Source organism: Saccostrea cucullata, unplaced genomic scaffold (assembly GCF_032062105.1).
Source record: "Saccostrea cucullata isolate Sc308-1 unplaced genomic scaffold, CSIRO_AGI_Scuc_v1 ctg8069, whole genome shotgun sequence".
In the NCBI taxonomy this organism is placed as follows: Eukaryota; Metazoa; Mollusca; class Bivalvia; order Ostreida; family Ostreidae; genus Saccostrea; species Saccostrea cuccullata.
The window spans coordinates 12,181-28,664 of NW_026927084.1; the positions used below are offsets into that span (position 1 = coordinate 12,181).

The 16,484-nt window shown below is 34.4% G+C and overlaps 1 long non-coding RNA gene across 1 annotated transcript; it reads left to right on the plus strand.

Moving 5' to 3' along the window:
- Window positions 1-8,076: 8,076 nt before the first annotated feature.
- On the plus strand, window positions 8,077-8,825 carry LOC134273412 (uncharacterized). The gene is made up of 3 exons (XR_009993394.1): window positions 8,077-8,177; window positions 8,422-8,495; window positions 8,687-8,825. It is a non-coding gene; the product is annotated as an uncharacterized LOC134273412 (long non-coding RNA).
- The last annotated feature ends 7,659 nt before the right edge of the window (window positions 8,826-16,484 follow it).

A 16,484-nucleotide genomic window follows, 5' to 3' on the forward strand; every position in this document is an offset into this window, starting at 1 on the left:
GTCTGAAACATATGTTCAATATTGGATTTTTTAAAATTTTAAATAGACTTATAGGTAACGTCTGATTTGATATGCAAGAACATGGTCCTTGTACAAACACTTTCACAGACGAGGCAAGCCATTCAAAAACAAGTCGATCAAGCATGAGTATCAATAGTCCCCTTCAACGTCATTTGCAAGTTCTACCTTGTTAGCAAGAACAATCTAAATTAAGTCAAATGTTGTTTGTCGATTTTCATACTAATTCATAGGCCATTACTAGTATTTACATGTTGAATTATCTACAAATTTTCACGTTTTTCGGTAAAGCGGTTGTGACTCTTAAGCATGGGTTGCTTATGCCTTTATGGCATCTGACCCACCTCTAATAAATAAGAGGTCCATGTTTGCTCTGCTCCCCATCTGTATTGTATAATATATATAATTGTATATATATTGTATAATATTGTCCACGTAAATATAAAATGGACAATTATGCATTCACATGAACAGAGTCAGAGTACATGTTAAAATGGACAATCATTTGCAATGATGTATGAAATTCATGCATTCACATATCAGCATTAGAACCTTGTACATGAAATAACAAAATAAAAATAGTTTTAAGGTCAGACGACACGTTCCTAAAAAATATATAACTTTTTTTAAGAATTCGTCATTGAAGTAGAGGTACCTAATTAAGTTTTCTCAGAAAAAATTAGGGTACGTTACCAGGCATTTGGCCAAGATACCATAGGGTCATATTTCTTATTTAACCCTTATGGGTAATATTCTAAATGGCCTAAAACACAATTTTTGGTGTTCTTAAATTTAAAAACATTTTTAAAACAATGTAGAAATCGGAAGAGAATGACAAATAAGAATCATTTTTTACATAATACCAATTGATACAAAACATGTATTTGAGGAATGTGTCTTCTGACCTTAAATAGATATATATATATATGTACTGCTTCAAAACATTATTTTGATTAACTAAACATTAAAAAGGTTGGCCTTCGATCGAAATGACAAGGTATGTCTATTAATAGAAACCGGTGTTTTCCTTTTAAATTGTTGAGTATATAGGCCGTGTTATCGACAAGGCAGCTATGGCTCTTTCTTTTTGACTGGAGTGGACCCCTGGAAAAAGAGGATGAGGGGAGGGGGGGGGGGCGAGCGAAGTGCCTATGAGGCGATAAACATGAAGTGAAACATCTCAATTATATTAAATCTATATCTCAACATTTTTTATTTTGTTATCTAACAAGTGTATTTAATTTGGTATTATTTTCTCAGAAAATCTTTTATGAATCAGAGAAAATTATTTGTTAGGTATAAAGTGAAGTTCCTCAAAAGTGCACTGGACCAAGTTAGAGTAGAGAATAAATGACATTTTATAGGAACGAGAGCAGTTCCGCAGCAAATTTTTTATGGGGTGGGGTTAACCTCCTAAAAACGCTACCCTCCCCTCCCCCTACACAAAAAGCCGGATCTTTCTCCTACAATATGGTCAATTATTTCCTAAACCTGAAATTTGCAAATTGACCTTTTTTTTTTAGAAGATAGGTGGTAGGGGAGCATAGAAATGAAAATGTATACATTTAAAGCATTTTAAGACTGTAACAAGAGGCCAGTGGGCCACATCGCTCACCTTAGTGATTTGTTCTCTACGAGATTCCCCGCCCTGACTTTATAATAGTGTCCCGCCTCCATCTTACCCCTGTTGTAATATTTCAACAATTTAGAATCTACACTATCCCAGGATGCTTCCATTATAAGCTTTTCTGGCCAATTGGTATTTAGTCAGATTGTGTTCATTTTTGAATGTGACGATGCGTCTATCGATAAATTATATACAGTGTAATACTTAGAAATGATTAAAAAATATTCAAAAAGTGATTTTTGACAGATATATTTGGACGAAACACAAGTTTCTTAGCCTACGGTTGCTATCAGAGTCTTGGCAATTATAGCAACGGTTTCATAATATTAAACAGACTTTATGGCAAAAAATGCCTAAGATGTAAATTTTATATACCCCATATAGCATATGAAATACGTTGTTTACATGTGCAATTGACTTAATTTAACTCAAGAACGTAGCATCGATTTTGAAAAAAAAAGGGGGGTCAATCCTGCAAAAGAAATCCCCTGACATTCAAAAAAGGAAAGTAAAATTGTCCAAACCCGAAAATCCTATTTATGTGTAGGGGGGGGGGGGGTCGAACTTCTTTCAGTACAATTTTTTCATGCGCTATTTGAGTACACTGCACCAAAAAGTGGATGGAAAACCCGCCTTCAATGATAATTCTCAGTGGTTAAAGTAGCTTCGGATACAATGGTTTTCATTTTTTTCGGACTGTTTTAGCATTTGTCTGTAGGAACAAAAAATATTTTAAAAGATAAATAAAATGATTGAAATTCATAATTCACCTTAATGGGGTAAGAAATGTAAAAATTCCGAAACCCAAGCTGACCAATGAGAAAGTGTTTAACAAATGTAGCTTCGGTAATGAACCGAACTTTTTAAAGCAACATGCGCTCTAACGGGTCGTTAATTTGGCCTATAAGTAAAACGAATTACACGCTGTCCTCACAACAGTACCATCGACTGATCAGGGAAGGTGGCTAGACAGGGCAAAAGAGGAAAAGGTCTCGGAAAAGGATCGAGCCGGGAAGCGTCACAGAAAAATCCTGAGAGACAACGTACAGGGTATCATCAAGCCTAGTATACGTTCGCTATGGTGGTGTCAAACGAATCTCTACTCTGATATAACGAAGGAAGTCTTGGAGTTCCGAGGTTACCCCCGGAGATCGTGATCCGAACATATCAGGAGGAAGACTGTCACAGCCGTGGACGTGGTCTACGCCCTGTAACCCCGAGGATGTACCTAAGACGGATTTGGAGGTTAAAAGGCTTGAATGTAGAGACAGAAATGAAAACAAACCAACAAACGGCCGCGCTTTGACGGCCAACCACACTTTTTGAATAGATGCCTTTAAGAGAGCGTTAAGAGAAACGTTATTTATTTAGTAAATGTGATAGTGTTAACAATACAAAGATAATCGAATGAATAAATTGCATAACATTTATCAACTTAATTAAAACATTTTGTTTATGAATATTAACGTAAAATAGCAATGCATTATGAATTATAGAGTAAATTAAGCCCCTTGATATATATTCTATATTCCTACAGAAACTATGGTAAGATATGAAGTTAGATTTTTTTTGTAGGAAAAGAAATTTTTTTTGCATTAATTTCTTGTTTATCTTGATGATGCTATTAGACTGATGTCTTGAGTATTGTGGGCGATGACAAACATCAGTCAACTTAAAACAAGAGGCCCAGGGGCCACATTGCTCACCTGAGCAATTGGCTAAGAAAAAGCACATTTCAGATTAGAACTGAAAGTTTACTGAAAGGGTGGGTGGTTGGGGGGGGGGGAGGGGCTTGAATTTAAACCCCCAGGGGGTCATGATTTGAACAAACTAGAATCTACACTATATGAGGATGATTCCCTATAAATATCACTAAGCATGGCTTTGAAGTACATGTACTTGAAAAGAAGATTTTAAAAGGTTTCCCTATATATTCCTATGTAAAACTTTTATCGGCCATTTGGCCCCACCCTATCCCTGGGGGTCATGATTTGAACAGACTTAAATCTACACTACCTGGGGATGATTCCATAGGATTTTCATCTTTCCTGTCTCAATGGTTCTTGAGAAGAAGATTTTTTTCTATATATTCCTATGTAGAACTTTGATCGGCCATTTTGGCCCTACCCTACACCCAGGGGTCATGATTTGAAAATTGAATCTACACTATCTAGGGACAATTCCACATGAGTTTCATCTTTACTGGCCCAGTGGTTTTTGAGAAGAAGTTTTTTAAAGATTTTTTCTAAAAATTCCTATTTAAAACTTTGATCAGCCATTTTGGCCCCACCCTACCTCCGGGGTCATGATTTGAACAAATTTGAATCTACACTACCTGAGGATGATTCCACATGAGTTTCATCTTTCCTGTCTCAATGGTTCTTGAGAAGAAGATTTTTAAAGATTTTTCCTATATATTCCTATGTAAAACTTTGATCGGCCAATTTGGCCCCACCCTACCCCCGGGGGTCATGATTTGAACAAACTTGAATCTACACTACCTGAGGATGATTCCACATGAGTTTCGTCTTTCCTGGCCCAGTGGTTCTTAAGAAGAAGTTTATTAAAGAATGTTCCTATATATTCCTCTGTAAAAATTTGATCGGCCATTTTGTCCCCACCCTACCCCCAGGGGTCATGATTTGAACAAACTTGAATCTACACTACCTGAGGATGATTCCCCATGAGTTTCATCCTTCCTGGCCCAGTGGTTCTTGAGAAGAAGATTTTTTTAAAATGTCATTAATTTTTCTCTAATTCATAATTATCTCCCCTTGGAAAAGAGCTTGGCCCTTCATTTGAACAAACTTGAATCCCCTTCACCCAAGGATGCTTTGTACCAAGTTTTGTTAAAATTGGCCCAATGGTTCTTGAAAAGTTTAAAATGTGAAAAGTTTACAGACGAACGGACGACAGACATTGGGTGATCAGAAAAGCTCACTTGAGCTTTCAGCTCAGGTGAGCTAAAAAGAAAACTGTTTGATTATTAACCAAGGCAGTTTTGGCAGTGTACATAAGGTCATTGATGTTTAAGGTTGGTCGCGGGTTTACTGCATAAAAATTCTTACGAGAAAACATATCCTGAAAATTTGATATAATGTTCCCGAGAATTCAATGTGTATTATCTGCAATTTTTATGAAAGAACGAGTGCACTTATGGGCCCCGGTAAAATGTGAAAAAATTAACATTCAAATTAAGCCAAATTTTTTATCACAAATCATTAATTGATATCTAAACCATAAGATTCAACAAATTTTACTGCTGAAATTCACGTATATCCAATGAACAAAACCACAGAATGCGGCAGGAGTCAACCGACATGGAGTCAACCGACATTTGTGATTTTCTATAGTAAATCGAGAACGGTCAGTCATTTCAAAGCTTTTGTTTACTATGAGCCTAACTTTGTACAAACTTGTGTGAATGACAAAAGACGCATAATACATTTATAAAACTTGTGTGAAAGTAGGAAATTTGTACACGATTAGACTGGTAGTTGAAATATTAAAAATGTACAAAAAGTACAATGTTAGTGAGAGGTATTTACCTGTATGACCCATGCTGAACCCACTTGTGGAATAAATTATTTAAAATACTGATAGTTACGTGAGTTCTACCTAGGTAAACATTCCTCAAAGGTGCTCACTGTAAAACATCGGCAGGTTTTTTTTATCATTTAGTCAAAGTTGCGCCGCTTAGAAATATTTCTATGTATCAATATTTAAGATTACGGTAGGGTACAGTACAGAGAGTTTAGCGCAACTCATAAAAGTGTCAGGCATTTTTAACATTTATGCAAGACAATGAAACAGGTATTGAAAGCCACCTAAACACTCCTTTTAGATTTCAAATTCATTTTATTGTATGTATTTTTTCAAATGCAAGAGTACCGATTTCTTAGTTTGATTATTATGGCTATACCTACTCCCTATATATGTATATATATATATATTATACATGTATGTATTCGATAAGGAAATAATGTAATGTTATAAAACTGTGCAAATCTTCATGTCGTTCATTTTTTAAAATTTACAATATCAAGATGGATTCGCAGCCGTAAAGAGTTCCAAAGAGAATGCGATGAATGTTTAAAAAGTACTTCGCACTCGTGAAAAAAAAAAAACTCTGTCCCACTGGCACTCGTGAAATAGAATAAAATTCCAGATTCAACTACAAAACATTGAATACACTCTATTTCTTTCTTTCTGACTGTACTAGTAGTTCATCGATAGGCGCGGTTTACAAAAAATCATGTGCGGGCCGTGAACCGATTGAGACAGAAGCGGGACCTGTAGCACGTGGATTAGCGTCCATTCAAGAGCATGTATAAATAAGGAATACTGTCCGATTTTTATGCAAATTATCACACAAGCCACTCGGTTGATGAAATAAAATAATTAGAAAGTTATTCCTTAACAAAATCTTTAAATTAAATAAAACAATTAATAAGTCATGGATTAATCGCGGGTTAACAGACAATGATAGCTGCATGCCCCGTAGCTGCAATAATGTAGCCCTCTCCAAAAAAAAAAAAAAAAAAAAAAAAAAAAAAAGGGAGAGGGCTACATTATTGCAGCTACATGCCCCGGTGTTCAATATTATATCTTTGGATGAACAATATCCTGGCATCTGTGTTATTTATTAAACATGAAAAGTGTTAGAAAACTGAGCTTGAATAATCGCTGAAATATCGGGGTGTCTATTTAACAAAAAAAAAAAAAAATAAAGTCGGAAACTATGCCTGTTCAGTCGGGTAAGTAACTAAGTTTATGGGTTTTATCAACATGTACAAGATTCACTGTAATTGATCCAGACCCTGATATCTCTTCATATTTTGCAAAATGTAAGTATACACTGCATGTGACAAATAAAAGTACAAACAATGCAGAAAAAGTGAAAGTGAAAGATGGATCTCATTACGAAGACTGATGGCTGGAGTAGAAGCAAATTACAGTATACGTCTTCCGGAAACCTTTTCCCACACAATGATTTCAGAACGTGCGAAATTGTTAGGAAATATATTTAAAACGTAGAAAAACCTGTTGAAAAGGTTAAAAGTTTTCTTTAAAAAAATATTTTTTTGAAAGGGGGGGGGGGGTTATATGGTATACACGTGTACAATGTATACGAAAGAAAATGATTCTGTGTACCAGCGCAACGATTCCGCTAATTCATACATGTCAATGAGATTAATTGTATTTTTAAAACATGTAAAAAGCATCAATAACAATAAATGGTTCTAATAGTACTATTATAATACCGACATCAGGTGAAAAAGATTGATTGATTGATTGTATATTGTTTAATGTCCCTCTCAAGAATATTTCACTGATATGGAGACGTCACCATTGCCGGTGAAGGGCTGCAAATTTAGGCCTATGCTCGGCACTCAGGGCCTTTGAGCAGGGAGGGATCTTTATCGTGCCACACCTGCTTTGACACGGGGCCTCGGTTTATACGGTCTCATCCGAAGGACCGCCCCATTTAGTCGCCTTTTACGACAAGCAAGGGGGTACTGAGGACCTATTCTAACTAGCTATGACGTCACAGCCTACTCCACTGCGTTACGATATCCGGTGAAGCATGAAGCGGTTCGAGGACTTATGTACTAAGGCTACTATTCTAACCCGGATCCCCACGGTGCCAGGTGAAAAAGAAAAGACATCATGAACATGTAATAACTATCACAGACACCTGACGTTACTTATTTTTCTTTAAATAAGGAATTATATACCCCTACCTACTAATAAACACAAGGTTAGGGCTATATTATTTTTATTAAAAGAAAAAATAAGTAAAGTTTGGGCCAGTGATATCAAATTGATAACTCTTTCGCTTTAGGTCGTCTGACGTCATAGTAAAGGGAAGTAACTTGAGTGCGCGAATTTTTGAAATCGTGTATAGTTTTGACATTTTTTAGAAACATTTTCAAAATGTTTTTAAAACATTCAAATAATGTATTATTGCGATTTTTCTAAAATTTAGTTTATGAAGAAAATATAGAAAGAATAGTGTTAAAATGAGGAATTGTAGTAATTTTTTAATTGAAAGATTTTTTCTGGTATTTTATAATGATTTCTAGTTTTGGCTTATTGATAAAACAGACATAATTTATATAAAGTCCTTTGATTAAAAAAATCAAAAATTCAATAAATGAAAGGATATAGGCAAAGAAAAAAAATTAAAATATAAATAAATGTATAAAATCATAAGCATTAAATAAAACTCTTAATGTCTTTTAAAAAAGGTAATGTTCTTCAGCAAATCTGTGATCCACTCCCAGAATTTTACTCTGAGGCATATGCATTAGATAGGGATTGGCTCACTGGTCAGTTTCAGTTGATAACCGCTTATGCAATTCTCCTGCTGGGCAGCGCGTTACAGAGTATAGTGGTTTGCTGCTTATCTAGGCCAAATTTCGAATTCTGGTAAACAAGATGTGCGCGCTTACTCCGTGCCGATTTGAATGAGAAGACTTTGCACCATATAAACCACGACGATAACCTCGGGATTTATTAACTTTGAATGGTAAGAATTATTCCTTTATCATAGACTTTAAAAGATCATTTAAAATTATACTACCAGTGATAATCAATAACTTTGTACAAATGTATGTAGCAATGACAAAGCGTTAAGATTTTATACATGTATTTGATTTGAATATTTCAATCTTAAGGCAACACAATCATATCTTTGTTTCAAGTATTCGTTGTCTTTGTGTAATGTTAATCATCAAACAATATTTTGATTTAAAAATGAAATTTCTTTACAGCATGGTGTTGGTTGCATCATCCGTATTTTCAAATTTCCACATTCAAAAGACCCGCCTTTGGTGAAGGCAAAGGTGTACGTAAATACTATTACTCTTCAATAATTTTGTCATAGTAATTATTTTCTGCTTTTTACAATGCAAATGAGGAAAGAACTTAAATTTGATATAATTATTTAAAAATATTTTTTGTATACTTCCATTGATTATCTTAAGATACATTAGATGTAGAATACTGATACAAACGCAATTTTCCTTATCTTTACAGATTGTGCTATTCTCTCCGAGGGGTGGATTCCTTATCAGCCTTTTCAGTGTATGTGATTCTAACTAGGTCTTATAGATCCGCCGCTCTGTTCTACCTATACCACGTAAACAGTGAACATAGGATTTCTGTGATTCTGTTCTTTTCTTAAATTCAGTGAATGGATTAGACGCCGTTTTCAACCTTTAAAAACCCGGTGACTTGAAAGAAAATAAATTAAAATTGTACCGAGAATGGAATTTAAATGTGATTAACATATTGAATATGGGTTTGTATTAAAGATTCAAAAATTAAATATAATTTGTGTTTATTTTTTTTAAATATAAATATTTCATTATTTAATGATATAAAGTAAAAATTCAGGAAAAATACTTTTGTAACCCTGACTTGAATCTTTTGAAAACGTTTTAAAAACCAAACAAATTAAACGTGAATAAGAAATTTTTGAAAATGTTTTTGTTACATTTAAAAACAATGTTATGATACATGTAACATTTGTTGAAATATTTTGTTGTAAAATGTTTTTGTGACATTTTAAGAAAATGTTCCGGAAACATTTGCTGAAATATTTCACTAAAATGTTTTAAAAACGTTTAAAAAACCATACAAATTCACGTGATTAAAACATTATTCAAAATGTTTTTGCAACATTTTAAGAAAATGTTCTGACAACATTTTGCTGAAATATTTCACAAAAATGTTTTAAAAACGTTTAAAAAACCATACAAAATCACGTGATTAAAACATTTTTTAAAAATGTTTTCGCAACATTTTGAAAATGTTTTAAAAACATTTTAAAAATGTTTTTGTGTTAACTGGGTACAGGCAACTACAGAACTTCTTTCATTTTTTTAAAAACAGATATAGCACAAAAAATTACATTCCACAAACGCGCTCGACTGTGATCCACCATCAGATTGTTCAAGATCTCTTCGCCTTGATTTACATAAACAAAACTAAAAGAAGGTTCGGTTCGACTTTTCCGGATTTTTAGGGTGTCCATATAGGCATTTAAAAATAGTCAATTGTTTCAAATCCATGCTGATTTTGGTGATGATTATCGTGCTTTTTAATTAGAAATATACACTAATATATAGCTATTTCCAATAGAGAACGATTTTGGTTATATATTCTAAAGTAAAATGGCACATAAAAAGGGCCCATTAAGCATTACTTAAGTGCACTTGTCCTTTGCCTAAGTAGTTTTAATGCTATATTACTATAAACGCAGTATTGTAATTAGTACATTTTTTACGCTTTACTATTGAAATATATGGAAAAATGACGTTTTTAAGCCAATTTTGTGAAAATAGTTTATTTTAAAAAGGTTGGATAACTTTTTAAAGACGTAGACGAATTAGTCAGGAATTTCAAAATGTCAAGATGAGGTAAAATCAAAACTATTGATATAAAAAAAATCAATATGTTTTCTTGCTAGATTTTTCGCTAAAAAAAATTAAAGTTCCCTTTTATATTGCTGAAATGTTGCGTTTATGGCGTTATTTATGTCTTCAATTAAGAAATAAACAACGTTATTTAGTGAACATGGCGTTATGAATAGCAATTGCTCTGCTGGCATATTCCATGATGCGCGCTAGCGCGTCATGGAAAATATGCCAGCAGAGCTAATGCTATTCATAATGCCATGTTCACTAAATAATCGTTGTTTATTACTTATATTTGCATTCTTTGTTGTTGTCGAGAATATCAGAGGAAATCCTGGCTCACATAAGGAATCGTGGCTTGTTGTCTTCAGTAATGAAAAACACACGGCTTTTAAATTAGTATACCTGATCATTGCACCTTTTTTTCTAATCAATCACAAACAATTTATAAAGTACTAGCCTCTTTTAAAACACAGTTATCTGGATACAAGCTGTGCCGTCGTCACATTTTTTTTTTGTTTTGATGCAGATGTGACGTCATCGATCAACGTTATTGAAACCCTCTGACAAAAATCAATAATTTAACCATTTGATGAAAAAAGAGAATGCTTTAATAATTATTCTATCTCCAGAATGCTTTTCTATATGATTTTAAAATTTTTTTTCTATTTATTTTTGAAAGCTGAGACCGTTCTTGAAATAGACATACTATCAAATTAAAGAAATTTTGCTTTTTCTAAATGTTTTATCGCCCTTATGTGAAGAGTTATCGTTCTTTGTACAAATATGTAAAAATGTGATAGGAAAAAATAAAAATATGACAATTCTCTTCAATTTTTTAAAAATTTTATTATACAATTAAATACATTGACCAACATTAAATTTTTAAAGAAGTAAATCAGCACTTTTAAATTGTTCTAAATTTCTTTTTTTCCAAAAATTATTATTAAAAACTTATATTTATTCCTTTTACGAAACATTTCATATATATACTTCTCAACACGATCCCTATGTGAAGAAGAATTTGCACTACACGAGTGTGATAGAGCAATTGCACTCATAGAGGAAGCAATTGCGTCTATAGTGCTATGAATGCAATTGAGCACTACATGTTCATAGTGAGAGAGTGCAGTGGATATGCAAATATCGTCATTTGTTGAACATTGTAACGTTTACCGTACGAATATAAATATTTTGACATTTGGAATAAACAAGATCTAAAATATGTCATAAACTCAAAATTTAATTTTATTCATCATTTAACTTATTGCGAAAAAATATTAGGATGATCAGCAACTTTTTTCACTAGCATTGTGAATTTCATATTCTAATCACAGAGTCGGAATGAAAGGTACATGTATAAACATTCCTCATGCATGAGAATTAACATGCACCGCGAGTGATAAAATATGAGTTCCTGTATTTTTAAGAAATTCATGGTGGAAAGGATTTCAGGCATAACACAAAAATTTGATCACTTTATTAAAAAACGGTAAAGAAAAAACTTCTAGATACTGGGGAAATTAGCCGGGGTGGGGGTGGGGGTTTGGAGGTATTTGTAATTTTCTTTCTATATATATATTAGAAGCAAGCTAGTACATGGACCTAACTCTTAAACATTTGTTAATTACGAATTCTCTTAATCAAATTTCCATGCACAAAATGTAAAATACATATACTTGAATTGAGCTTTTACACTTTGACTATAGAGCTTTTGTTTAAAACTTTTAATAATAGAAAAGATACTTGTTAATTGATTACAGCTTCATATAGGTCTTACAGGTGTCATCGTCGCAAACCACGGCCAACATGTACGCTTCTCTCCCATTCTGGCCGTGGTTCAACGAGGAGAGAATTCTTCGTAGCTCATTAAAATATTGACCAATGCGAGTAAAGCATAGTCGGATGATGAACTTTATCGCGACCTTTCAATATCCAATCGAAGTAAAGGAAATATTTCTTGTATACTGTTGACGTCAGTTGTTGATTTCGATTGCGATGGAAACAAAACTTTCCACTGACTGAATATGACGTCACAATAGAGAGGCATAAATATTCAAGATTACGACACTTTTTGTGATCAAGCAGCCACGGGTAGGAGAGAGCTATATAAGCGGACTCCGGACCGTGGCTTGAGACGATGTACAGGTGTGTGCATAAATTTGATTTTTGAAAGCATTTCACAATTTATCAGTCAGTAAAACAAGGTGACTGGATGAAATTTAGATACATAATAAGTAACCAAACAATACTTAATAATGATGATGATGATGATGAGAAAAAAAAAAGGAAAATGCAAGTATTAAATTCAATCCGTTTTTAGTGTTGAGGATTGATTCCATCCTGAAAATTATACGCATATTTTTGCCCTAACTTTGATTAGCAGTCATGATGCAATACGCATGTTCCCTCAGTTGCAAATAACGTGCGCAAATACAACCCCTAAAGTTTTCCGCTAAACAATTTAATTTATGATAACTTACTCTCTGCATATCATAACTTTCATGCCGACTTATTCTGATTGACTTTTAGCAGTTTAGTAATACTAACAATGTAAATTTTTCCTTTCATTTGGTATTGTATTTAATTTTTCCTAGGGCATGACATATACTAGTAATCACATGAGAGTTCAGACTGAAATTTAATTATAAAACATGTACGGGGTTTACGTACAATAGCATAAACTTTTAATCTACTTGATTCGTACTGACTTGAAGTCATTGGCAGAGATTTAAGCGGGAAACAACGCAACGTTGCCTTTGTGACGTAACTGACGTCATAATCAAATGTGCACAAAACAGCCGCTCGAATTGTCGAAATTGTGTACCAAAATTGATGACAAAAGCAAACCCGCGACCTACCTTAAATTGTAAATTGTAAAAAAAAAAACAAAAACACTTTTTTTCAATATGGTTCTTTGCTGTTCGGTCACAAATGAAAAAAAGATTCTTTTCCCCTTTTTTTATTTTGTTTTGGAGTTCTTGGCCGCTCCAGTTGACAAGCAGCGCCGTCCGCGGCAGCAAGAAGACCATGCAGAATCACCCCCGCCATCTGCAGCTGATGTAAAGCCTAGATTTAATAAAAATTATATTTGTACATGTATGATGTTAACAAAAACTTTCTTAAAAGCTCATGAAGCTAGCCACAGGCACGTATCATCGTTTTAGAAAGTGAGGGCCAACCAGAGAATTTTTTTAACCCCCTCCCCCCAAGATAAAATTACAAGTTGCCAAAACTCGAAAATCCTATTTCGTGGGGGGAGGGGGGAGGGGGGAGGGGGGGTAGTTTCCAACTTTTTCAAAGCCAAGTTACTTTCTTTTTCAATTTCTTTCCATACAATTCGTTGATATCACTATACTATGGTAAAAAGTGGGGGGGGGGGCAACCATCCTTTCAATGAACATTTACTATTATAGTAAAGGTAATGTTGGGCCCCCCCCCCCTTCCTGTTGCTACGTCCCTGCGTTAGGCACCGAAATCCACCTAGTGCCAAAATCTGGTGATAATTTTTTTTTTTTAATTTGTGTGTCTTGGATACCTCTGTTTGGAATCAATTTATTTTTTAGAAATATCTCAAACTGTTTTCCTTCCCTACTTAACTCACTAAAAATGCAATGTTTTCCTAAGAAACTAGAGGTACTGTGAGCGATGATTTGCTGTGGCCGTGAAACCCAAAATATGTGTCAGATCAAAAAGTAAAATAAGAGGTGCGCAATGACAATATGTAATAAAGATTCTGTGAAAGTTTCATCAAATTTCATTCAGTGGTATGAGAGGAGTTGCGGATAAGAAAAAAGCGTAACAGACGGATGGACGTGTATGTTACGTGGCATATCGTGGTACTTCGTACGAGCATCGTATGTTTTTTCAAGGCCAACTTCCTTTAACTTCCATTTTTCCCTGTATTTCCTTGCTATAAATACACTGTGGTAAAAGGGGGGGGGGCAAACATCTTTGTAATGGACATTTTCTATTGTAAATGTAGTGATGGGGAAAAATGTCGGGGGCCAGTCCCCTGCCCCCCCCCCCCCCCCCCCGGTTGCTACGTGCCTGCTTCTGTTCAGTACACGGCATAATTAAGAGGAGTTGCTCATAAGAGTTGGGTACCCCGTAGCGTGACAGACGGACGTACAGGGCATCAACACTAGTGGGAAACATGGAATAATTTGCATATAACGGGCGAAGCTTTTCTGCCTAGTACAGAAATCTGCGAGTTTTCCGAATAAACAAACAATTTATTTTTATTTCAAAATGACAGATAGAAACTTTTAAACAATATCGGTGGTCTAGTAAAATGTTTTAAGATAATGCTCCGTGGCATATTTGAGAGCATACAATGAAATTGGGATAGTGATATCGGAAAAATAAAAGGTATTGAATCAAAAGTTTAACAAATTCGGTCCTCTGAACACTGCCAACAACTGGGAAGTTTTCAAAGACGTCCGCGCTCGCTGCATATATTCAAATATTTGCATATCCATTGCTCTCTCCCACTATGAACATGTATCCATCAACTGCGTTCAATAGGACTATAGACGCAACTGCTTTTGCTATGAGTGAAATTGCTCTTTCACATTCGTGTAGTGCAAACTCTACTATACATGATACACCATGTTGAGAAGTATATATATGAAGTGTTTCGTAGAAGCACTAAAAATAAGTTTATAATAATATTTTTTGGAAAAAAAAGAAATTCAGACTATTTAAAATTGCTGATTTATATCTTTAAAAATTCAATTTTGGTCAGTGTATTTAATTGTAAAATAAAACTTTTTAAAGTTTTAGATAACTGCCATATTTTTATTTTTTCATATCATATATATTTGTACAAAGAAAGATAACTCTTCACACTCGGGTAATAACACTCAGAAAGAGGAAATTTCTTTCACTTGTATATTAAGAATGATTTCAGCTATAAAAAATAAATATGAAAAGCTAAAAAAAAAATCATAGAAAAGCATTCTGGAATAATAATCATTATAAAAGCTTCTTCATCTTTCATCATAATGTTAAATTATTGATTTTTGTCGGAGGGTTTCAATAACGTTGATCGATGACGTCACAACTGCATCAAAACAAAAATTAAGAGAATGTGATGACGGCCCTACTTGTATCCAGATAACTGTTTGAGAGGGCAATACTTTATAAATTGATTGTGATTCATTAGAGAAAAGGATCATTGATCAAGTGTAATGATTTTAAAGCTGTATGTTTTTCATTACTGAAGACAAGTGACCGCGTCCTCATGTAAGTCAGGATTTCCTCTGATATTCTTTAAAAAAATCAAAGAATGCAAATATAAGTAATAAACAACGATTATTCAGTGTACATGGCATTATGAATAGCAACTGCTCTGCTGGCATATTTTCACTGAATAACGTTGTTTATTTCTTAAATAAGACCGTCGGCAGTTGGAAGTTCATAACCTTACCGCAGAGAACGTCGTTCACATCTGAATAACAAAACATGGCAGATGTCGATGTCGCACCAGCAAGTCCTCCGTCAAGAAGTTTTCCAAACCAAAGATCGCCCAAGCCCATCCCAAGTACATCGAGGTAATCAGCGCCATGAGCGCTGCCGTGGCTGCCCTGAAGGTGTGCGGAGGTTCTTTGAGACAAGCTATTCTCTAGTATACCGGTATTATGGGCAACTATAAAATCGGTAATGATGCCACTAGTGTCAAAACCCATCTGAAGATGGCACTCAAGAACGGAGTGAAGAAGGAACTTCTCAAACAGCCAAGGGTACAGGTGCCAGCGGTTCCTTCAAGCTTGGAAAAAAAGCATAAGACGGAAAAAATCGAAGGCCAACAAAGTCACCAAACCTAAGGCTGTCACGCTCAAGAGGGCAACTATAACCTAAAACTAAATCCTGTCTCTAATCGTTATCTTTACCTGACAGGTGTACTTGAGAGCTTATTCTAAATAAAAAAAAAATATTTACTCAAAATTCTGGATGGAAAAGTTAAACTCGGTTTTTGCGTGCTGACGATGACTTGAGGGTGAGGTAAAAAAAATTGAGGGAAAACCTCGAAGTTGCCTCACCCCGCCGTCACAAACTTTCCTTTAGAGTCAATACTCAGCCTCATCTCTGAGGTTTTCCCTCATTTTTTTTTACCTCTGGTTTGCTTTTTTCCTCTTTGAAGTAACCCCCCCCCCCAAACATATCCTCCCCCTCATTTCCAATTTGCTTCCGACGCCAATGTTATGCACATGATTTCATTATACATGTACAAAATAATCTTTCCTTAGTAGTATTATGATGTATCATGATATGAATTTCAAACATAATGCATGTACTCTAGAAATCGTGATTACATTTTTAACACATGATAAAAATCATATCCCACTACAAATTATGTGAGATCCTACATTTATATTTCCAATACAGATAGATTACATGTATTCCTCAAATCC